At 37.5% G+C, this 23,298-nt stretch overlaps 1 protein-coding gene across 2 annotated transcripts in view; it reads right to left on the bottom strand.

Moving 5' to 3' along the window:
* Nucleotides 1-20,919, bottom strand: part of TK2 (thymidine kinase 2) — a 238,139-nt gene extending 217,220 nt beyond the window's left edge. For both annotated transcript variants that reach the window (XM_053716021.1, XM_053688668.1), the window contains exon 1: nucleotides 20,649-20,919. The gene's annotated coding sequence lies outside the window, so the exon portion shown is untranslated. The remainder of the gene's footprint in view (nucleotides 1-20,648) is intronic.
* Between the last annotated feature and the right edge of the window lie 2,379 nt (nucleotides 20,920-23,298).

Here is a 23,298-nt window from a genome sequence, read left to right as displayed (position 1 = left end):
CTTGTCAACAAAGCGATTAAATTATTTATTTGGAAAGAGAAAAAGATGCGTATAGCCACTATTAAACTGCAACAGCCCTATATTAGGGGAGGCCTAGCACTCCCAAACCTACAACTTTACAACTGGGCGGCTCTGGCACATCTAACCTTAGACTGGAAACTTCACACAGCACATTTCACCACTCCAGCACTGAAGGAGACGTTGGTGGCACCTCACTCCCTTGCCTATCTTCCACATATTCCATTTCGAGATTTGCCTTTAGAAATTAGAGGCAACCTGATGTACAGGTATGTGTTCAGAGCGTGGTGGTTGATTCTGCAATACCTTGGCAGATGATCCCCTTCACCCAAGCTCATCCCCTATTGGGAAACAGGGACTTCCCAGCTGGAAGCAAAACTGCTCCATTCCGTGCGTGGCAGGTGGTGGGCATCAACTCAGTAGGGGCACTTCTAAATCCGTTGTCACATACGGTCAGAACATTCCAAGACCTAAAAAATAAATATAATGGGCCCAACTCACACTTCTATGCGTACCTACAAAGTAAGCACTATATAAACTCATTAATCTCTCATAGCCCGAATTCCTGGGACCTCTCCCCCTTCGCCATTGTTCACACTGCCTTTAAATTGGGTCATTTCTCAATGTCCCCGATCTACCAGAGGCTGATTAACCACACTTCAGATAATACCATGGCAGACATCCTGACTAGGCTGCAAGAGGGGGGAATTGAGGACATTACAATAGATGATATTAAAAAGAGCTTAATTAATACCAAACAAGCTAGCTTAGCGGTTGCTCACAGAGAGATTCAGGTTAGAATACTTAATGGTGACTATATTACCCCTAACCCACTGGAACCCCACTTGTCCAAACAAATGCATCAAGTGCAGTATGCCCAAACCTACTCTTGGACACTTCTTCTTCGACTGTCCATATATTAAAAGGTTTGGAGCCAGCTGCAATACTGGTTCAAAATTACATTTCACATCAATGTTAGCTTTGACTTAAAAACCATATACTTACTGGTGTGGGACAATCAGAAAGGCACAATGCATCCTATGCTTAGTCTCTGCACCATACTGGCCCGACAATGTATCTTGTCCCTTTGGATCTCGACCAAAGCTCCCTCACAAACTCAATTTAAGAGTAGACTAGTTAAGCAAATCTTTATAGAACAACTTTACACCAAGCTTGATCTGAACCGTAGACTTAGACCATTTATCAAAAAGTGGCAACTCTACATACAGACACTTCCCCCTGCCCTACAACTACAGATATTGAGACCCTTCTTACAACATGAAGTGCTTTTGGAGGCGTCCCTTAGGGGATATTGGTCTATCCCTGGTGGGGTCGCTCCTTACACTAGTTGGGAAGAGATATTGATTGAGGGCTAACTTCATGGACGGGGAAACCCTACCAGTGTGCTTTTTCGTGGGCTGGCTCTGGATGGGGGGAGGCGGGGGGAAACCCCCTTCTTTGCAGGGAGCGAGTCCCCTGGACCTTCGGAGCGCGCTCTGTCCCAGGCGCCAATGTTTTACTGGGTTGCATTGTATGTTTTGTTATATGGTGGTTTAGTTAAAGATCATTGTATTACCGTGTGATTCCTAACAAAAAAGAATTGGAAAAAAAATAATAATGATAACCTAAATCTAAAGAAGAACTCTGGGAAGTGCTGAAAGAAGCCTGGTATAATATACCAGATTACTTCAGAAAACTTCAGGACAGTCTCCCCAAAAGAGTTCAAGATGTGCTTAGTGCTAAGGAAGGTCACACTAAACACTGACTTTTACCTGATGAAGCTATTTTGTTCTGAAATTTTTTTTATATTTTGTGTACATATTTCCTGTATTTCCTGTTTGTATCGTAAGAGACCGAAAAATAAATATGAATGGTAACTTTGCTAAAACAACATATCTAATACTGGCCTAAGACTTTTGCACACACACACTTGCAGATACCTCAAAACATTAAAAAAACATTTATACGGGGGAACTTCCGGGCGGCGGCCATGACAGGCTGCTTAATTGTTAGCTGCCAAAGGCTCCTATAACAATCTTACTAAAATCAGCTTTTATACTTATCATCGCTTATTAATATACAGTCTGAGAGTTTCAGCTAAAGGAGCCCTTCTACTAGAGCTAATCATTTTTCTGATCAGAGCCAGCTACAGTTAACCGGAGACTTTTTGAGGTTGCGGCCTCCCAACTATACCCCCGGCGGAGTGCTTCTCAGGCCTCCGTCGTTAAGAAGTACCTTGAGAGTACTGATCTTTCCTATCTACAGTGGGAATTAATTTGCCAAGTATACCGGATGGAGCCCGGGGAAGCTATATTGCTGGAGCAGATCGTCAATATCCTTGATGCACATTTTAAACGGCTCACAAGTGCATTGGTGGCAGCGTGGGGCAATGGCGGAGACGCAGTCCTGCAGCAAAGGGTAAACACAGTGAATGTGGTAGCCCCTACCCTGGAATCTATTACGGATGAGAACCTCTTAGCGACAGAGCAGAATGTGTTACCACAAACAGCTGGGCGACGTCGGGAGAGAGAGCTAACACGGAACAGCAATGTGTTTTTGGAACAGATGGAGACTCGCTCTATTACCGCTACCCAACTCCTCACCACTTCACATTCAACCCCTATGAGTTTGGCGAGCCGTTATAGGCAGAAATACCAAGAGGGCCAGTATCAAACCTTCTCTACAACTATCCCGGTCCTCCTGATTACCACACTGGCATCAAAGACAGAATGGCGACTGTCGGATGAGGTGAGCAAAATAATAGTGGCCCCGCACTACTTTGAGCACGTTCTGCTTGTCGAGAGGAGACTCTTTCAGAGATGCAGCCCAGCTTGCTTGGATTTCTGTTGCGGTCCCATATACTCCAGGCCCTGCAGCGGTGCGCTGAGGACTGGGGTAGGTTAGATACCAATTTATACACGGACTATGGAGGTGAGCAATGAACTCTCCACAGCCTCAAATGTGTTCAAACCACCTTATTGTTACAGACTTTTGACCTCTCATCTGAGACCTTGGCTAGGCCTGGACTTGCACCTAATAATCGTTCAAATTCATATGTTAAACAGCAGTATTTTTGTTAGGTAATGCAGAAACACATTGAGTGCCTAACATAAGTTCTACTGCTCCCTTTTCGTTTTTATCTTTCTGTTTGGTGTTTGTTTATATATTGGGAAGTGAATTGCTATGGCAGCTATAGCAGCAATATATCGATCTCATTTAACTTTATAACTCCTGTTATTGCCTCTTATGCACATTTATACTAGGATTTTTGTTTATTATAAGAGCTGGGTGTTTAAAACTCATGTATTCCCATTATCACCATCTGTAGCCTTATTTATTCAGACACAGTAATTCTATTCTTCCAATGTGTTCAAATGCCTATATTAACACAGACTTTTGACCACTCATTTGAGAACTTGGCTTGGCCTGGACTTGCATCTAATAACCGTTTAAAGTCATATGTTAAACAGCAGTATTTTTGTTAGGTTATGTAGAAACGCATTGAATGCTTAACCATAAGTTATTTGTTTCTGTATTGGATAGTGGTTTGCTGTGGCAGCTATAACAGTAACCTATAGTCCTCATTTAACTATGTAACTCCTGTTAATGCCTCCTCTGCACATTTATGCTAATATTTTAGTTTGTTATAAGAGCTGGGCACTTAAAACTCAAGTATTCCCATTATCACCATATATGGTCATGTTTGTTCAGACATAGTAGTTCCATTCCAGAGTTGCCTTATCTTGATGCTTCTAGGTGCTTCCTCAGGGTGGTGTGTTGGGGTCCAGTTGTCTACGGCCGGGGCGGTGGGATCCTGGCATCAGCGATTAGTATGAAGGTATCTTACAGCTAAACCCAGGCTTCAGATGGCTTGTCCACCAGTAATATAAACCTGGAGGCCCTAAGCTACTCGAATTACAATATTAGTAAATTTGGGATATCTGCTGTATGTATGCATCATAAGAACACCTCCCTAAAAATATATAGCTTACATTACAATATGCTTACACCATAAGTGAACCACTGATCATTATCTGGATCTATACCACTATTGAATATATATCTGCATCAGCCTAGCCTTGTCTCTCTCCAGACATATGTAAATGTTTATAACCCCTTATAATACTAACTATAATGACGACGACCCTCTTCCTATAATATAATTTTAAATATTTCCATATATATACTAAACTCCTCCGGTGTACTCATGTTAGTAGTAAGAAAGTTTCCTTTCCCACTCCATGACAATTACGCAGCAAAAAAACCCCAAAAAACTAAAACCTGAGGTTCAGTCATTGAGTCCCAAAAGTGGTCTCCTATCGTTAATGTAACCTTCTGATTTTTTCAATACATATGTTATAAGGTCCAAGAGTGGCCTATTTGAATAGTTGAGGAGGTTCAAAAATGTTCAACGGCGTACTGTTGGATTGTTTTTCTTTTTGTTTTATTACAGCAATGGTAAATATTTCTTGCTATATGTCTCATGGGTAACAGACACTGTTCTTTTCATATGCAATTATAATATGTAACTGTGACAGACCCTTCTGTCAGGACTGAAGGAGTTAATTGTGTTTAGCTAAGAAACTAATTTCTAAAGACAGAGTTGCTGGCTCCAGCTATAATCTAATTAGTGCTAAGCATTCTATTGTTTGATCACCTCCAGAGAGAAAACGCCTAAGTGATAAGAAGGGCCAAGAGTGTCTTGTGGTTGAAGTGTTTAAGTAATATAATTCTATTGTATCATGTCAAAGGGCTTGTTCCCTCCATGTAATGTACAACAGTCTTTCAACCCCCATCTGGGGGGGGGGGGGGTCAGACCTGCATAAATACTAGGCATAGCCTTTTAATAAATGTCATTCTGTTTTAAACCTGAAAACTGGCTGGGTTGTGAATTGCTGATTCCCTATGCAGGACATTGTTCATCAGGTATTAACCCTTGGTACACTGTTGGTACCGTAACAATTGGTGGCAAGCGACGGAATGAACCTTATCGCCCAGAAGAGCAACTACACAAGCCAGTAACCTCAGGAAGAGGGGGATTATTACAATACTGACTAAGATGGAAAGAGTACCAGGGACAGAAGGAACCAATGGGCCCAGCATATCAGACAGAACCCCTGAAGAAGCAAGCTTTGATCGGGCGGTTAAAATAAGACTGGCACATTATGGCCCCAACCCATCTGCGGAAATTATCGACCGGGTCATAGCAGCTGTGGAGGCCAACCTACTTCGCCAAAGCAGCGCTGCAGCAGCCCAAGTGGAAAAGAGAAAAGTAAATTTTGCAGCTTTTAAAAACTTCCTGGAAACAGAAGGAGAGATTGATGGGTTCCTTGCGGATTTTGAGAGGCAATGTGCACTACACAAGGTACCCGCAGAGGACTGGGTCACGATATTATCCGGAAAATTATCCGGCCGGGCCAGTGAGGCTTTTCGGGCCATTCCAGATGAGGAGGTTGGGGATTATAATACTGTGAAAGAGGCTCTGCTCTCCAGGTATGCGGTTACACCGGAGGCATACCGGAGGCGGTTCAGAGACACTGTTAAATTAGCTGGTGATTCCTACGTTGAGTGGGCATGTAAGGTGCACCGCACAGCAGCTCACTGGATAGCGGGGTGCCAAGCCGTATCTGGGGAAGAGGTGCTGCAGCTATTCCTGTTGGAACATTGCTTTGACAAGTTATCAGCAGGAGTTAGAGAGTGGGTTCGGGACCGTAAACCCTCCACCCTGCATGAAGCTGCTCGCCTGGCAGATGAGTATATGGATGCCCGCAAACTGGACACTTCTACCACTAAGCCCCCTGCTAGAGTGGAGTACAGACCCCCAGTCACCCCAGCAGCTGCCAGTTACCAACCCCCGGCGCACCGCTATACCACACGGCCTCCGTCCACGAACTACCCTCAGAGAGCCCGGTTCAATTCACGGGGCTACTCACAGCCTATTTGGTGCTTTGGATGTAAGCAACTAGGGCACAAAAGACCAGAGTGTCCCCTAAATGCAGCGAACCAAGCACAGTCCTGGAGAAGACCCGCCGGCGGAATCCCACGTAACTCTCAGCCTGCGGCCCGCTACGTAGAGGCGCAAGAATGCTGGAGCATCCTACATGAGGCAGACCTTGTGCAAGCTGCCCACCGGAATAACCGGCAACTGGTTAAAGTGAATGGGAAGAAGGTCAGTGGTCTACGGGATACTGGTGCTACCATGACCTTGCTTCAAAAGAACTTGGTGTCTGAGAAACAGTACACTGGAGACACTGTGGCTGTGAGGGTAGCAGGGGGCGATGTGTTCAGCCTACCTGTTGCCAGGGTACATTTGGATTGGGGAGTGGGCGCTAGACCTGTGAATGTGGGGGTCAAGAAGGACTTACCTGCTGATGTTCTTCTTGGAAATGACTTGGCTCCCCTTGTTTCTGCCTATGCTCCCATGGGTCCCGCTGATGTTAACCCTGTGACTACCCGTGCTCAGACCCGTGCAGCAGAGACTGACCCCCCTGCTGCTAAGCCCCAGGACGCTGAGCTCAGTAAATCTCTATCCGCTATTGATACGTGGAAGTCCCGTTACAATGCGCTGATGAAGGAGAAGAGGAGCGCAGAGGAAAAAGCACGTTTAGAACGTGAATCTCTGCTAGACAAGCTGCACCGACAGACTGCAGAAAACACCAGCTTGAGAGTGGGACATGAAACATTAAAGACAAACTTAGCGACACTTGAGGAGAAGCTGACGCTGGCTCATAGTGAGGTGCAGCAACTCAAGGGCACCCTATGTAAGTATGAAGGGATTGTGGATACCTATAAAGAGCAGGTACAGAAAACTCGTAAAGAAGCTGATGGGATTTTGAAGGACTGTTTAGCCCTAGTCTGGGCACTGAGGAAGTTGAACCCTTCTTTGTATGGACAGGAATTCTCTCTCATAACGGGAATACAGATGGATTGTCCTGGCAAACTGACATGCCTACCACCTCCTAGTCCGGTCATCCCCAGGTTGACCCGCCAAAGGGTCAAGCCGGGTCTGCCGGAGTGTTCCACAAGGGGGGAGATATGTGACAGACCCTTCTGTCAGGACTGAAGGAGTTAATTGTGTTTAGCTAAGAAACTAATTTCTAAAGACAGAGTTGCTGGCTCCAGCTATAATCTAATTAGTGCTAAGCATTCTATTGTTTGATCACCTCCAGAGAGAAAACGCCTAAGTGATAAGAAGGGCCAAGAGTGTCTTGTGGTTGAAGTGTTTAAGTAATATAATTCTATTGTATCATGTCAAAGGGCTTGTTCCCTCCATGTAATGTACAACAGTCTTTCAACCCCCATCTGGGGGGGGGGGGGGTCAGACCTGCATAAATACTAGGCATAGCCTTTTAATAAATGTCATTCTGTTTTAAACCTGAAAACTGGCTGGGTTGTGAATTGCTGATTCCCTATGCAGGACATTGTTCATCAGGTATTAACCCTTGGTACACTGTTGGTACCGTAACAATTGTTACAAGTAATCTTGGAATGTAAATGTAAAATGCTGTATTGCCTTATTTGTATGCCAAAACTTTACCTCAAATAAAACAAAAAAAACACATTTATACATCTGAAATATTTAATGTGTTTGTGTATATACTGTAGATTTTTTACATTGCAATATTCTTCACATAGGGGAATATGTTGTATGTATTTTTAAATATATATTTCTATATATTTATACATTATTGAAAAGACATTTAGTATTAAAATAATAGTTCATTTCATTAGTGTAAAAGCAGATTTTTCTCAAAGGTAGACAAGCACTATGAATTTGTGCATTAAACACTTAGGTCTTTCCCTTGTGATTGAGCCCCCAGGAGCACACTCCCATAGCAGACTACATTAAAATTATGCTGCAGAGCACGGAGCCGAGAGGCTTTAAAAATGATGCGAGATAATGTCAAATATACAAAAGTAGGCGGCATATGATAAAATGAAACCATTGTCAAGGTATATGTAAGGTTAACAAATATATATTTTAATCATATATTTTAATGTCAATAAATATATACATATATATATATGTATTTCATTCAGATCTGGCTAGTCAGTAGAAAGTGATTCATTTCTTTCAGACAAACTGACTTCAATCATGTTTTAGTTCTTCCCCACTCAGCATTAAAGCTATTCTAAACACACATCTGAGAACAAAGGATTGTTTCCAAGAGATCTCACACACTCAATATGCTAATTTATGCAATTGTATAACCACAAGGTACTGAAAATTAACACAGGTAAAATTCTGAATACACATCTCCAGGCTGAACCACAGACAGCATGTCCCAAGAAACAAAAGGGAAGCATTTGCTCTCTAGATGAAAATACAAACATGTTTTACCATAATTGAAAGTTAGCATAGCCTTTGAAGCCCACCTCCTGCTGTGTAAAAGACAGCATTTTGATGCATAGATCAGGCTACCTACTCATATATGGACTTCCTGCCAAGGAGCTGATAATTAGCACAGGTTTATTGAATAACTCATACTGTGTGGCTGCTAACACTGAGATATACAAAATGTTAAACATTGCGTCTGGGTTAGGATAACACAGAGAAAGCACATGGCTTACATTGTGATTTCAAAACAACTGTATTTAGATTTTAAGTAAAATTAAATACATTTTGAAGAAAAACAATGCCAATAGTTCATGTGTGTTTGAAATGATTCAAATAGCCCATATATGTATATAGATGTTGAAATCGTACGTTTTATATTAAATAAATAATTGCTGCAGTGAACAGATATATGAAAAATAGATTCAAATTGTAATAATCCCATGGTTTAATTATATGTAACATAATTTTTCTATTTTTCAGATGGAGTGCCTGCATGGGATACCTGAATCATGTCATATGATTATATACTAGATGGTTATGAAAGTTTAAACACGGCTCTGAAAACATATTAGATATATAAATGCCATAAATTTCAAAATAATTAGCAGTATTAAATTGCTTTCATATAATACAATGTTAATAATATAACATATTTGGTATCAGAATAATCAGAAAAATTATCTGGTGCTACATATCTATAGTTGGGGTTTGTATGGGATTGATGCAGAGAGTTATGATCTGATTAAATAACCATTTTCTGAGAATAATTAACTTGTTAAAAATGTTTAGAAATGTTAAAGGTGAATTTGTTTTGTTTGTATGTCTGCTGCCCCCCGGTGTTGCAATGCGAGAACTACAGCCAGAAGGCTTTTTGGCTGTTTAAAAATGAAATTTCAAAGGGCCAATCCAAGACAAGGTTTCCGTTTTGGGCGTTTCCAAATTTACCTATGATGGAAAACTGAATTAAAGTGAATGCAAGATAGAGAAAGAGACAGATTTCTGCTGAGCTAAACTTGTAACTGGTTTGTTGGGCGCGAGATACCACTTTACTCAAGCAAAGCTGATCTACCTTTCTCATTGATTGCGATATACACTTATTGGTGATCTGAGGTAAAATAATTCCTATTAAGGAATATTGGATATCGATTGCTCTTTACCCTGGTAACGTATTCAAGGTTATTGGTAAGACTATATTTAAATTATAAGTCACTGCAGTTTAAAGTACAGTTGAAAGATTTAAAGAGAGCAGTTTGTATTTCAAGTTAGTATTTCATAAGCCTATGTATTGTATCTGGTAGGCTAAGTAACTTATTTGTGCAAGTTCTGATGTTTTAAATCAATATTGTATTAGGATAAATTGCAGTTAAATAGCAGAATATATATATTATTCTATTGTTTATAAGCACTGTTAGAATTGTATTGCTTGGATGTTAAAAGATAAAGATTTTAGTTTAATTGTGTAAACTGAATGAAAGGCTATTTGTAAATAAGGCTGGTTTTAAAGGTAAACGTGTATGAACTTTGCATAGCATATTTACCAGTAAATAGTTTTCAAACGCATATAATATTGTGTCATATTCTGGTATTGCAAATATATTTCAAAATGTTCATGGATATTAACTAAATAAAAGAATTCAGGTATTTATATTAATTGTATGGTTTCTAGTAGATGCATGTTAGTTAAGGGTTTCTATTTTTAAGGATAATTATTAAAGGTATTGTATTATAACCCTGAGATAGACTGATACATTGTTTGAACAGCACTACTAAGATTTTCATAAATATACTGACATCATGCAAGGTGTGTGTACTTTAACTGCACATACCCAGCTCATTATAGCAATAATATTTGTTCTTTTCTGTGTACCTGTCTTTGTGAGTGGAAGAGGTGGCACCTTTGCTCTGTTAATAGCAGAAGTATGACAGAATATATATATTTCAATATATTAAAAAACTGACCTTTTCAGAGTTAAATTATGGGAAAGGGGGAAATAAAACTACAAACTTTTGTTATTTTTACTTTCTATGCATAAACGTGTCCATATAATTCATTGATGTCCATATAATTCATTGATGTCCATATAAAAATGTACATGACAGAAAGAAGTTCTGTAAATTAGTACTTGCATGGTTTCCCTTTTGTATAGGATAGTTACCGGTGTGTTAGAAAGGAAATTGAATTAGAAATAACCTGTCCGCAACCACAGTCTTCCCAACAGTATCTTAAACATGAGAAATATGTTCCCTGAAGTAGGCAATAGAAATGCTTATTTGCTGCCATTTTCCTGGATGAGTGCCTTTGGGTTGTTGTGTGGGCAGAATGTGGGACATGGACAGCGCAATCCAGGCAGTTCAATCAGTAGCCAACAGCTGTGCCAGTGAGCAGGAGAAGGGAGAATGTGGCTCTTCAGAAAGACTAAACATGAAATCTGTGCTAAAGAATTTATTGTATGAGACTTAACACAAGGACCAGTGAAGTACAAGTCAGCATACAAACTAGTGTACACTTCCAATTCTCAGAAATGGAAAACCCACAATTTAGATTTTAATTACATTAAAAAATGGGTAAAAATAAACAATTAAAGATATACTGAAAGCTTTTAAATTAGACATTTTATATAAAAATCTCAGTGATTTATGTCCCTTTAACGCATCACTCAAATTTACCTTTTAAAAGGGACAATGTACTCAGACTTAAACATCATGAAGCCCAAAAATTTTCTCTTGTGATTCAGAAAGAGCGTGCAATTTTAAACAACTTTCCAATTTACTTCTATTATTTAATTTGCTTCCTTCTCTTGTTATCCTTTGCTGAAAGGCTTATCTAGGTAAGCTCAGGAGCAACAAAGAACTTAGGTTCTAGCTGCTGATTTGGGGCTGCATATATACACACACATACATACATACATACATACATATACACACACACACTGCAACTAACGATTATTTTCATAATCGATTAATTGGCCGATTATTTTTTTGATTAATAGACTAATCGGATAAAAAAAAAGAATCAATAATTGTTTCCTATGTTTTAAATAAAATCCACATACTGAGTGTTACAAATATAAACTTCAGACTAAAACTTTACATTAACACAACTGTTCGTCCAATTTTTAAGCAGCAGAGAACAGTTTTATAATTAAACAAAACAAAAACAAAACCTGTTTGAAAAGAGGTAGAACTAGAAAGAGACTATCACTGTTAATAACATTCTGTTATTCACTCTTTCAGAAACTTTGCATTGAAATGCAAAAATCTCAACATGTCCACATGCTTCTGGCTAAGGCTGGTTCTCTGTTTGCAGCTATATTTCCTGCAGCAGAGAAAAGGCACTAAGATGGTGTTGAGGTGCTTGAGATGTATAAGTAGGGTTTTGTCAATTTTACCAAAGTGGGATATTTATCTTTGTTAGCTCTTCACCAATGCAAAGGGGTTTTCACCTTGGCAAGGGGCCTCTCAATAAAGTAACCCTTGACTTTATTCTTACATAAAAAATATCTTGAATATCAATATGCAATGGTAAATAACCAGCTATAATGTTAGGGGGAAATATCTAGTCCGCTCTAAAAATAACAGATATATACTTATAGGTTGAATCTGGTACATATTTTCACAATATATTAAAAATATAAAACAATAAAAAACAAATCAAAAGCGCTAAGGACTGTATATCAATAACAGGACAAAGCCTTACACATTTATTTATACAGTACATATAATCAGCAATAGAAAGCAATCAGATAATAATTGTGCAAACAGATAATAGTGCACATCAATTTAAATAACTCCCATCAATCTAGGGCTAGGTGTAAATAATAATGAATGAGGAAAAAGGAATGCTGAGACTTGAGGTAGATGAAAAGAAGTTTTTATTCAGGAGCAGGCTTATCATCAGACACAGGGTAAGCTCCTATCTTACGCGTTTCGCGCATGGGCACATGCGCTTCATCAGAGATAATGGTCTCTGCTGGTCAGGATCCTTAAAAAGGTGTGAGTGACCAATCATGGGTGGTGTTTTGTTAACCCTTTTAGTAGATGAGAATTTTCACAGATTGGTTTTCTATTGATATCGTGCACACCTGGCTTAGTGGTCCTGGGCAGCAGAGTACCCTCTTGAACAGATGGTATGTTAAGCAAATATTTAAATACTAGGTACTTGTTAGCAAACAATTTTCCAATAATTGACTTTGAAGTTGTTGCAATGCTTCTACTTATGCCTTAAAAATTGGGAAAGGTAATAGCTTGGTGCTTTTAAAAGAGAGCTGCAGATAAAAGTGTGTGTGTTTATAGATAGTTATTTTCCCCCTTTTTTTTATAATTATATATGAAATGGGCAGTTGTATAAAAACACAATAAACTTTGTCTGCTTTTGTCAAAGTGAACCAAAACTGTCACTTGCAGAAAAAAGATTGTATGTCTCTCTTTAAAATCTCAGCACTGTGTTTCTTTTTTTTGTGTAAGGGATGGCACAGTTACATGTAAGTATGGTAGACTTTATCTGCTTGTGTTAGAGTGGACAAAAAAGGTCACTAGCAGAGAGAAGACATTATGTAACTCTCTATAAAGCCATAGTTATATAGCAACTATTATGTAACTTGCTATAAAGAAGCAGCAATATGCAAGACATGATTGTTCGTTAAAATGATTAATAACATTTCTGGGACGTTGAGAAAATATCTAAAAATAGCACTCTATTGGCTATGGTTTCTATATGAAACCCCTAGCTAATGTGATATTGTGTATAATATATTTCACATTGTTTGTTATGAAACTATAAGAAAGACTGGATAGTGGTCTTGATTACAAATGTACTTGTAAATCTAACCCTAAGGAGGAAATATTGGGTTACATTAAATAGTTGGTTCATAACTTGATAGTTTTAACTATGCTAAAATTAGATGGATATGGCTAATGGATAAGTTATGTTAAAAACATTTTCTTATGAAGGATTGTAGGAAAGATTATTTTTTAAACTCATTTTTTAATTCCTTTTTTAATTAGTGAGGGATAGGTTATGCTTAAATAAATAAAGCATAGACAATTCTAGCAAACCTTTGGTGGGAGCAGAGAGGAGAGAGTTAGAGACTAATAGACTGAACCCTATGGATTGTTGGTTTGATTATTACTGGATTCAAAGTAATTTTATCTATATAATTGGTGAACCTAAGATATGATGTTGTGTATATGAAGTGTATTGATGTTAGTTGTGTTTGTTTAATGAAGCAGTATATGAAAGTTATTTATGATATAGAAGTGAAACATACATTACTTACTCTATATATAGATTAACATCATATCTTTTGTTCATGCCTTGTGGTGCTCTAGTTTGCAACATGAATATCCAATATACTTCTCTTTTGGATAACATCTTATTTCTGTCACCCCCTAATGGATTATTTGTTATGTGTTCTATGGCTTTAAATGAAAAATGGCTAAGTTTATTATCATGTGTATGAAAGTGTTTCGCCACAGGTGTCCTAGGGAATTCCTCTTCTATTGATAAGAGATGTTCTCTTATACGGTCCTTCAGTGGACGTGTCGTGATGCCTATGTATTGTTGTTGGCAATGTGTGCATGTAATTAAATATATTATGTGAGTGGACGTACAGTCCATTCTATCGGTTATTGGATATGATTTATGTGTTTCTGAAGAGCTAAACGTTAAACATTTTTCAGTATATTTGCAACTTTTACATGGTACATGGCCACATCTGTAATTACCTTTGGTGGGGGTTAGCCAATTGGTGGCTGGTAAAGGTTTTTTATGAAATTTATGTGTGATCTTATCACGTATAGTTGGTGCTTTTTTGGCTACAAATCTTATATGTTTTTGTAATTTATTTCTCAAAGTGATATCACTATTGAGAACTGGTAAATATTTCTTAATGATCTTTGTGATGGTGTAGAATTGATTGCTATATTTTGTTACAAAGCAAATATCTTCTGTAAATGTGGAGTTTTTGTTGCTACTGCTGATTGTTCCTGTTGTGGTTTTTTTGTTGTTAAATAATGTGGTCCTATCTATCCTTGCTACTTGAGATTTGATTTTAAGAAGCACACTTTTTTTGTAGCCTCTGGATATGAGTCTATTTGCAAGTTCTTCTGCTTGTTTAAAGTATAATTGGAGAGAACTGCAGTTTCTTCGCAATCTTAGATATTGGCCCTTGGGAATGCCTTTTTGCATGTGTGGGGCATGGCAGGAGTCTGCTCTAAGTATTGTATTTCTTGACAGGGGTTTTCTAAATGTACTAGTTGTAATCTTCCCTTCATCGTTGTGCTCTAATGTAAGATCTAAAAAATTGATGGTCTTGTCATTATTTTGGTGGGTAAATGACAGATTGAGTGTATTGTTGTTAAAGAAATCAACGATTTCCTGGACAGTGAGTTCAGTGTTTTTGTTATAGATGAATATCAGGTCGTCTATAAACCTGCCATATACTACTACTTTGTCGTCGAGGGCCAGTCCACCCCCAAAGAGATACAGATGTTCAAAATACCCCATATATAAGTTTGCATAGGAGGGGGCGAATTTGGCTCCCATGGCCGTGCCACATTTTTGGAGGTAGTACTGCCCCTCGAAGACAAAGTAGTTGTGTGTGAGAAGGAATCTTGTAAGTTCTTCTAGAAATATGATGAATTCTTCTGGATAACTGGTGTGTCTCTTTAACATGTATGTAAGGGCTTTAAGGCCTTCCTCATGGGGGATACTAGAATACAGAGCTGATACATCTACACTTAGCCAAGTGTAGTCTTGCTGCCATGTAATGGTTTGGATTTGTTGTATGAGATGTGTGCTGTCTCGTATGTATCCTGGTAGGGACTTAACTATAGGTTGTAGTATGTTGTCTAGCCAATTACCTATCCTTTCGCATAGTGAGCCTCTGCTGGCTACAATAGGCCTGCCAGGTGTATCAATAAGAGATTTGTGTATCTTCGGTACTATGCGAAAGGTGGGAATGATGGGATATTCTACCAGGCAATGATCTGCTGTTTCATGATTTAGAAACCCTTCCTCTACTGCTGAATCTAACAGTGTATGAAGTTCTTGTTTATACTTATTGGTAGGATTGTAGGTAAGTTTGTGGTATGTCTCTCTGTCATTAAGATGTCTATATACTTCTCTTCTATAATCTTCAGTATTGAGGATCACAACTGCTCCGCCTTTATCTGCTGAGGTGACTACTATGTCATTGTTGTTACTAAGTGACTTTAGTGCTTGTTGTTCACTGATAGATAAGTTTTGTTTACTCATAAGGTTAGTGATTGTGGTAGAGGCAGACTCTGTGGTGGAGTGCAGACTAGTGAGTTCTAACTCTACAAGATTCTGAAACATTTCTATTGCTTCACTCCTGCTGTGTACTGGGTAAAAATACGATTTAGTGTGTGTTGAAATTTTAGGTTTGGGAATGGGATCATAAGTGCTGACTTCTCTAAGTGTGATCGCTTGCAGTGCAGTTAATGTGTTCAGATCACTTAGATCAGTATATTTTAGACCTATAGAGTATGCCTCTCTATGTGGTATGTTTTCTAACAATGTGCAGTTCTCTTGTGTATCTGTAGTGTTTTTTATTTGTGAGAAGTGTTTATATAGAGTGATTTTTCTAACAAGGGCATTAATGTCCAGTATGGTAGAAAACAAATCAAAATTGGTGGAAGGTGCAAAAGATAACCCTTTATTTAATAAACTAATTTGGGAGCTAGTGAGAGTAGTGCTAGACAGATTGATTACTGATCCTACTTCTTTTGTGTTGTCTTTTTTGTTCTGCTTGGGTAGCGTAGTGGTAAATCCTTTTTTGGTGTACTGCTAGTGATGGGTATTTGTACTAATGTTGATAATTTTGGTCTGCCTTCTGGGATTTCATGACTAGTTATTTCTTCATTAGAAGTGTGTGCTTGTGTGTCTTCTGTAGTCAGTGATCCCTCTGTATTATCTGTGTCAATACTTGAGAATGTAACTCGTTTGGCATTTGGTGTGTGATTAAAAGTACCTTTTCTTTTGTTTTTATTTTTATTCTTATTTCTATGATTGTTATGTTGAGAATGGCTCTTTTGTCTATTTGGTCTATCTTTTTGCCATGAATAAACGATGTCTAATTCGTAATCTTTTACATCCCTTTGGTACTTGCTCACTTTTCTTTCTGATAGTGTAGAATCTAATTGTTGCATGGTAGTGTCTAATTGTGTTTTGTAATCTATGTATTTCTTTGTCTGTTCAAATGGTTTTAGTGACTCTACAATCTCCTCTATTTGTGCTAGTAAAGAATCCCTCTCTTCTTTTTTATGTTTTAACAGCTGTTTCATCAGGATGATGGAGCAGTTGGTCAAATTATTATTCCATTCATCCATGAAATCCTGGTTATTTAATGCAAAAGAGGGTTATTTAATGCAAAAGAGGGATACTTTTTTATTTTTTGTAAATAACAAGCTCAGTACTATATCATGAAAAGCATAGTTCCAAATCACCTGATTTTATATAAACGATACAAATGATAACTATTATAGCTGGGTTGCACATAAGCCAGGGGTGGTTGTAAACGTATACTGTCCTGAAAAAGTGAAAAGTAGACGTCTGTAGATGTCCTTTAGGCTAAGGACATAACCAAAAAAAACAATACCATATGCAGGAGCTCAGTGGAGTGAAGCAGCTGGTGTTGTGCACAGACCAACTAATTGCAAACCAACTAATCGATTATGAGATTCATTGACAACTATTTTCATAATCGATTATGACGATTAGTTGTTGCAGCTCATATATATATATATATATATATATATATATATATACACACACAAACACACACACAGATTGTCATTGGCACATCCATGTGTTCAGTTAGAAACCAGTAGTGCATTGCTGCTCCTTCAACAAATGATACCAAGAGAATTAAGCAAATTTGATTATAGATGTAAACTGGAAAGTTGTTTAAAATTGTATGTTCTACCTAAATCATGAAAGAAAATGTTTGGGTTTCATATCCCTTTTAAGGCTCATGAGGTATTTGAATGTATCAGAACAGCTATTCACCGCCAACGGTCAGAAGCTTACAGAGGGGGACGTCCTAGATGCTTATTCTGCATTAAAGGGATATAAAAAACAAAAATTATCTTTTGTAATTCAGACAGCATAAAAATTTAAAAAAACAAAAAGTTTACAATTTACTTCTCCTATTAAAGGGACAGTCAACACCAGAATTTTTGTTGTTTTAAAAGATAGATAATCCCTCAATTACCAATTCCCCAGTTTTGCATAACCAAAACAGTTATAATTATACACATTTTACCTCTGTAATTACCTTGTATCTAAGCCTCAGCAGACTGCCCCCTTATTTCAGTTCTTTTGACAGACTTACATTTTAGCCAATCAGAGCTGTCTCTATGGTAAATTCACGTGCATGAGCTCAATGTTATCTATATGAAACACATGAACTAATGCCCTCTAGTGGTGAAAAACTATCAAAATGCATTTAGATTAGAGGCGGCCTTCAAGGTCTAAGACATTAGCATATGAACCTCCTAGGTTTAGCTTTCAACTAAGAATACCAAGAGAACAAAGCAAAATTGGTGATAAAAGTAAATTGGAAAGTTGTTTAAAATTACATGCCCTATTTGAAACATTAAAGGTTTTTTTGGACTTGACTGTCCCTTTAACAAATTTGCATTGTTCCTATTCTTTGTTGAAGAAACGTGGCAGGAAATGGTGCTGCAATCTAGTGCTCTTGCAAAACGGCTAAATGTAGCCACTAATAAGCAAGCGCTACCCAGGTGCTGAACCAAGAATGGACCAGCTCCTAAGCTTACATTCCTGCTTTTACAGGAGAACAAAGAAAAATTGATAATAGGAGTAAATTAGAAAGTTATTTAAAATTGCATTCTCTACCTGAATGTTGAAAGGAAAAAAAAATGGGTTTCATATTGCTTTAATATCTAAACCCCTATTGCTTGACTTAATTGGAGTACTCAATCCAGACTTGCAACTAATGTAGCCACAGTCATTATGTTACTATAAAGTGCATTGTTTTATCTGCTGAGGCCTGTAGCTGGGTTATGTGCATTTACAGTTCTGAGAATTAAAAAAACTCACAATTATCCTGGATAAGTTACATGAAAAGAGGAAAAAATAAATAATGAAAGTATATTGCAAAGTTCTTTCATTGCACATAGATAACCCCTTAACGACCTAGGACGTGTCAGGCAAGTCTTACAAAAAGTGTCAATGACCAAGGACATGCCTGGCACGTCCTCTTGGGTTTCAATCGGTGGAAGTGATCACAAGGGAATCAGGGAGGTTGGGGGCTGGGGGGGAGGGAAATCACACACTGCAGAAAATTAATACAAAAAAATAAAATAAAATAAAAAGCCTTTTATTTTAGTACTGGCGGACTTTCTGCCAGTACTAAAGACAGCGGACACAATTGTGAGGTGTTGGAGGAAAGAGAGCAGTTTGAGGGGGATCAAGGAGGGATCAGGGGTGGGATATGTCAGGTGGGAGGCTGATCTCTACAGTAAAGCTAAAATTAACCCTACAAGCTACCTAATTAACCTCTTCACTGCTGGGCATAAGACAAGTGTGGTGCGCAGCGGCATTTAGCGGCCTTCTAATTACCAAAAAGTAATGCCAAAGCCATATATGTCTGCTATTTCTGAACAAAGGGGATCCCAGAGAAGCATTTACAACCATTTGTGAAAAAGTGAACAATTTTTTTATTTGATCCCATTTGACGGTGAAATGGTGGTATGAAATATACCAAAATGGGCCTAGATCAATACTTTGGGTTGTCTACTAAAAAGACTATATACATGTGAAGGGTTATTCAGGGATTCCTGACAGATAGCAGTGTTACAATGTAACTATCGGTTATTCAGGGATTCCTGACAGATAGCAGTGTTCCAATGTAACTATCGCTAATTTTTTTTGGGGGGGGAATGGTTTGGAAATAGCAAAGTGCTACTTGTATTTATTGTCCTAACTTGCAAAAAAAAGCAAAGAACATGTAAACATTGAGTATTTCTAAACACAGGACAAAATTTAGAAACTACAGGTATACCTCGATCATACAGCGGGTTAGGGACTGGAGCCCCGCTGTAAAGTGAAAACCGCCTTAAAGTGAAACAAGGCAGTTTTAGCTTTTTATTCACTTGCCAGTGTGTTTAAAGACTTTAAAAAATGTTTGAACTAACATAGATTAGGGTTGCAGTAGTGCTACGTTTAGTTTAACACTAGCACAGCACAGTATTCAATTAGGATTCAATAAATACTGTACCTGTAAAATAGTGACAATTACTGTAGTAAAATTTGCCAGACTATAGCACTGAGACACAGATTGCACTGTAATGCTGTAAACAGAGTGAACTGTGCATAACAAAATGGTGCCAGTCACTTTTCTTGCAATCTCACAATGATTACAGCACTGTTTCAAAATCCTTGGAGGCTGAACTTCAGCTCCACAGAGCGCTGTATTAGCGAATCGCTGTAAAGTGAGGTATACCTGTAATTAGCATGGGAGTTTTTTGGTAGTTGTAGATGTGTAACAGATTTGGGGGGGGGGTCAAAGATAGAAAAAGCGTTTTTTGGGTTTTTTCCATCATATTTTATAAAAAAAAAAAATTATAATAAATTATAAGATATGATGAAAATAATGGTATCTTTAGAAAGTCCATTCATATAATATGTGTGGGTACAGTAAATAAGTAAGAGAAAAATTACAGCTAAACACAAACACTGCAGAAATGTAAAAACAGTTCTGGTCCCAAACAGTAAGAAAATTGAAAAATGGTCTGGTCACTAAGGGGTTAAAGTGATACTAAACCCACATTTTTTCTTTCATGATTCAGATAGAGCATGCAATTTTAAGATACTTTATAATTTACTCCTATTGTCAATTTTTCTTTGGTCTCTTGCAATTTGTATTTGAAAAAGCAGGAAACTAAGCAAAGGAGCAGGCCAATTTTTGGTTTGGCACCCTGGATAGCGCTTGCTGATTGGTGAGTACATTTAGCCACCAATTAGCAAGCTAAACCCAGGTGCTGAACCAAAAATGGGCAGGCTCCTTAGCTTAGATTCCTGCTTTTTCAAATAAAGATAGAAAGAGAACAAAGAAAAATTGATAATAGGATTAAATTAGAAAATTGCTTAAAATTGCATGTTCTATCTGAATTTTGAAAGAAAAAATTGGGTTCAGTGTCCCTTTAAACGTTTTAAATACAAATCTGAAAGTATTCACTGCCTCTTTAATTCAATGACTGTGCAGCACCCTCTATAGCCACTTAAGAGTTAAACCACTTGCCTCACCTGGTTGTTCTTTTCTGGATCAGCCTGCGGGTTATTAGCCACCACTTCCCTAACACAGGTCCTCCCGCTGTCACTGCCAGCAAACAGCCATTCTTACATCCTGTGCCACAGTAATCAGAGGTTTCACATTCACTGACATTTAGCTATCTATAGATACAATGGGTTTAGCGCTTACAGATAGCACTGTATTTACACATGGTTTTATATATGTTGATAAACATTATCATTTCCTGTATTATTGTTTGCTGGAGGATTTCATGAAGGAAACGGAAACAAGTGATAACATCAGCCAATAGGCGTAAGGAGCCCTGAATGATGGCTACAAAGACCAATGAAAGACGAATTCCTGTCTAAGAACGCCAATTTATTCAGTAAGAGACAGTGCTGGGCGCAACATACAAAATCTTGTTAGCCAAAGGCGAAACAAAATAGTTCCAGGCAGTTGCAGCCAATAGGGGGGAGCGAACCGACTGCGTCACCAAATAAAGTCGAGCTCATAGGGTTAATGTTATATTTGTATTTGATCAACTTTTAGTTTGAGTATAAAGCGGTGATTTAGATTTAGTGATAGGAGACACTGATCACAAAATACAATTTTTTTTATCACCCCAAATTATCAGCGGTGTCTTGGGATGTTGCTCCTGACAACATATATTGGTTTTTGGGGCTAGGACCCAATAGCTGATAACGGCTTAAATTGTACGTTCAAAACAAGGACTTTTTTTTGTTTGTTAAATAATATTTTCCATCAGTTGGCTGCTACGAGACTTCAATATCTCCAGACACCAGCCAATTTTGAAACTTTTTTTTCTTTAACTTCTGTTTCTGTAGCTCGCTTATTTCTCAATGTTGTACAACGTAAGGGGCAAGGGTTAGTTTAAGGCTTTAAAGTAAAACAATAAAAAGACGGCTTTAAGAAGTTAAGGTTTAGTACAGAATAATGTAAGGAATAACAAAATGCCTGCAAAATTTAAGGAAAAATTAAAACAGCTGGAAACAAACGATGTTTTTTTGTGTGGCATATACTGTATATTGGCCAAATAGAATGGAAAGTTATATGATTAAGATATGGCTGAGAAAATAATTTAGAACGCTAAACTAAGATTTTACCATGATTAAAAATCACCTCACAATTTTAGAGTAGCTTCTCCCCAGCTACAATGCCAGGGGTTTGCAGTTATGGAGGTTCAGTTTAAAGGATTCCAAAACTTTGTTTTTTTTACTCCAATTAACACCCTAAAATCTATTGTCAACAACTTATCAAGTAAAAATTACCTTATTGCAATCTCAAACGAGTATTTCTTGCCTTAGAAAACGATATATAAAATCCTTGCAATCGCGTCACCGCTGCCAAACCCCCTTTTTCAGTGACGAAATTAGAATAGACTTTGTCCAATCGCAGTGCTCTATCGTGCATATAATTATCCAAATCGATCGTCATCGCGCGCATGCGCAAATCATTTAGCAACTTATCGCATGCGCATATTGAACATCTGATTCCAAACGCCATTACGTGATCGACTGGCATAACGCATGCGCATTACAAAAACTATATCCATGACATCGGTATTTGATTCAATTGCGGCTAAGTCTGTTTTACGAACAAAGAAAGTTAAATGACTTATAAATTCTTATCTCTGTCTCTAATTTATGGGTGTTTTCTGCATGTCTCTGCTCAACCCACTAACTTGATAAGCAAGCTATTGTTTGTAATTTTTGTATTTATTCCGTTACAAGCTTGCTGCATTGAGTTCGTGTGTTGCAGGAGACATCATTGTACAGGTAAAATCTGTATTTATTTGCTTTTAAATTGAACGCTATTTATTATTATTTCATTTTAATTAAAAATTAATAATTAAATAATGAATATAGTTAAATAGATTTATGTTTTAATTCCAACATCTCAATGTGACAACTATGTATATGATTATACAAAGTCTAAAATAATTATATGCGAATACATTCTAATTAAAAAATAGATACCATTGCTATTACAACTGTGCATTTATGAATTATATTCTAAAGATTACACATTCACTTTTTTTTATAACATTCTCCATCAATCAGCACTTATGAATTTTTTTTTTTTTTAGCGCAAAAGTGTATTCAACGGTATTCAGTAATATTTGCTCATAATACCACAAATTTACTATTTATCTATTATAATTGCACACATATTCAGATACATTCATAGCAGTCCACATACGCAACGATAAAGATGTAATAAATCGGCACTAAATAATCATCGATCCTGAATACATGCATCAATACAAACATTTTAGAAAATAACTCTACATTCATAACTAATAAACATCAAATCATACATTTGGAGCGTTACATTTTTTTTACAGATTACACATTAGTACATACTTCGGTTTCATATATACCAAATGTACATACATGCACACATAAATATCATATATACATACATAACTATTATACATACAGATTTTAAAAATGTACATTCAGGACAACATGCATATTTATTTTACAGTAATAATGATTAGAATTACATATCTACTTTACATACGTTTTTAATGTTAATCGATAAATAAAAACTTTAAGAAATCATATACACATTCTACATCAATATATCAATATCGACTCATTTTATATATTTAAAAACATATCTAAAGTATAGACATACATA

Source organism: Bombina bombina, chromosome 1, assembly GCF_027579735.1.
Source record: "Bombina bombina isolate aBomBom1 chromosome 1, aBomBom1.pri, whole genome shotgun sequence".
In the NCBI taxonomy this organism is placed as follows: Eukaryota; Metazoa; Chordata; class Amphibia; order Anura; family Bombinatoridae; genus Bombina; species Bombina bombina.
The sequence above is the reverse complement of the archived record's forward strand: the minus strand, read 5'-3'. Positions and strand labels throughout refer to the sequence as shown.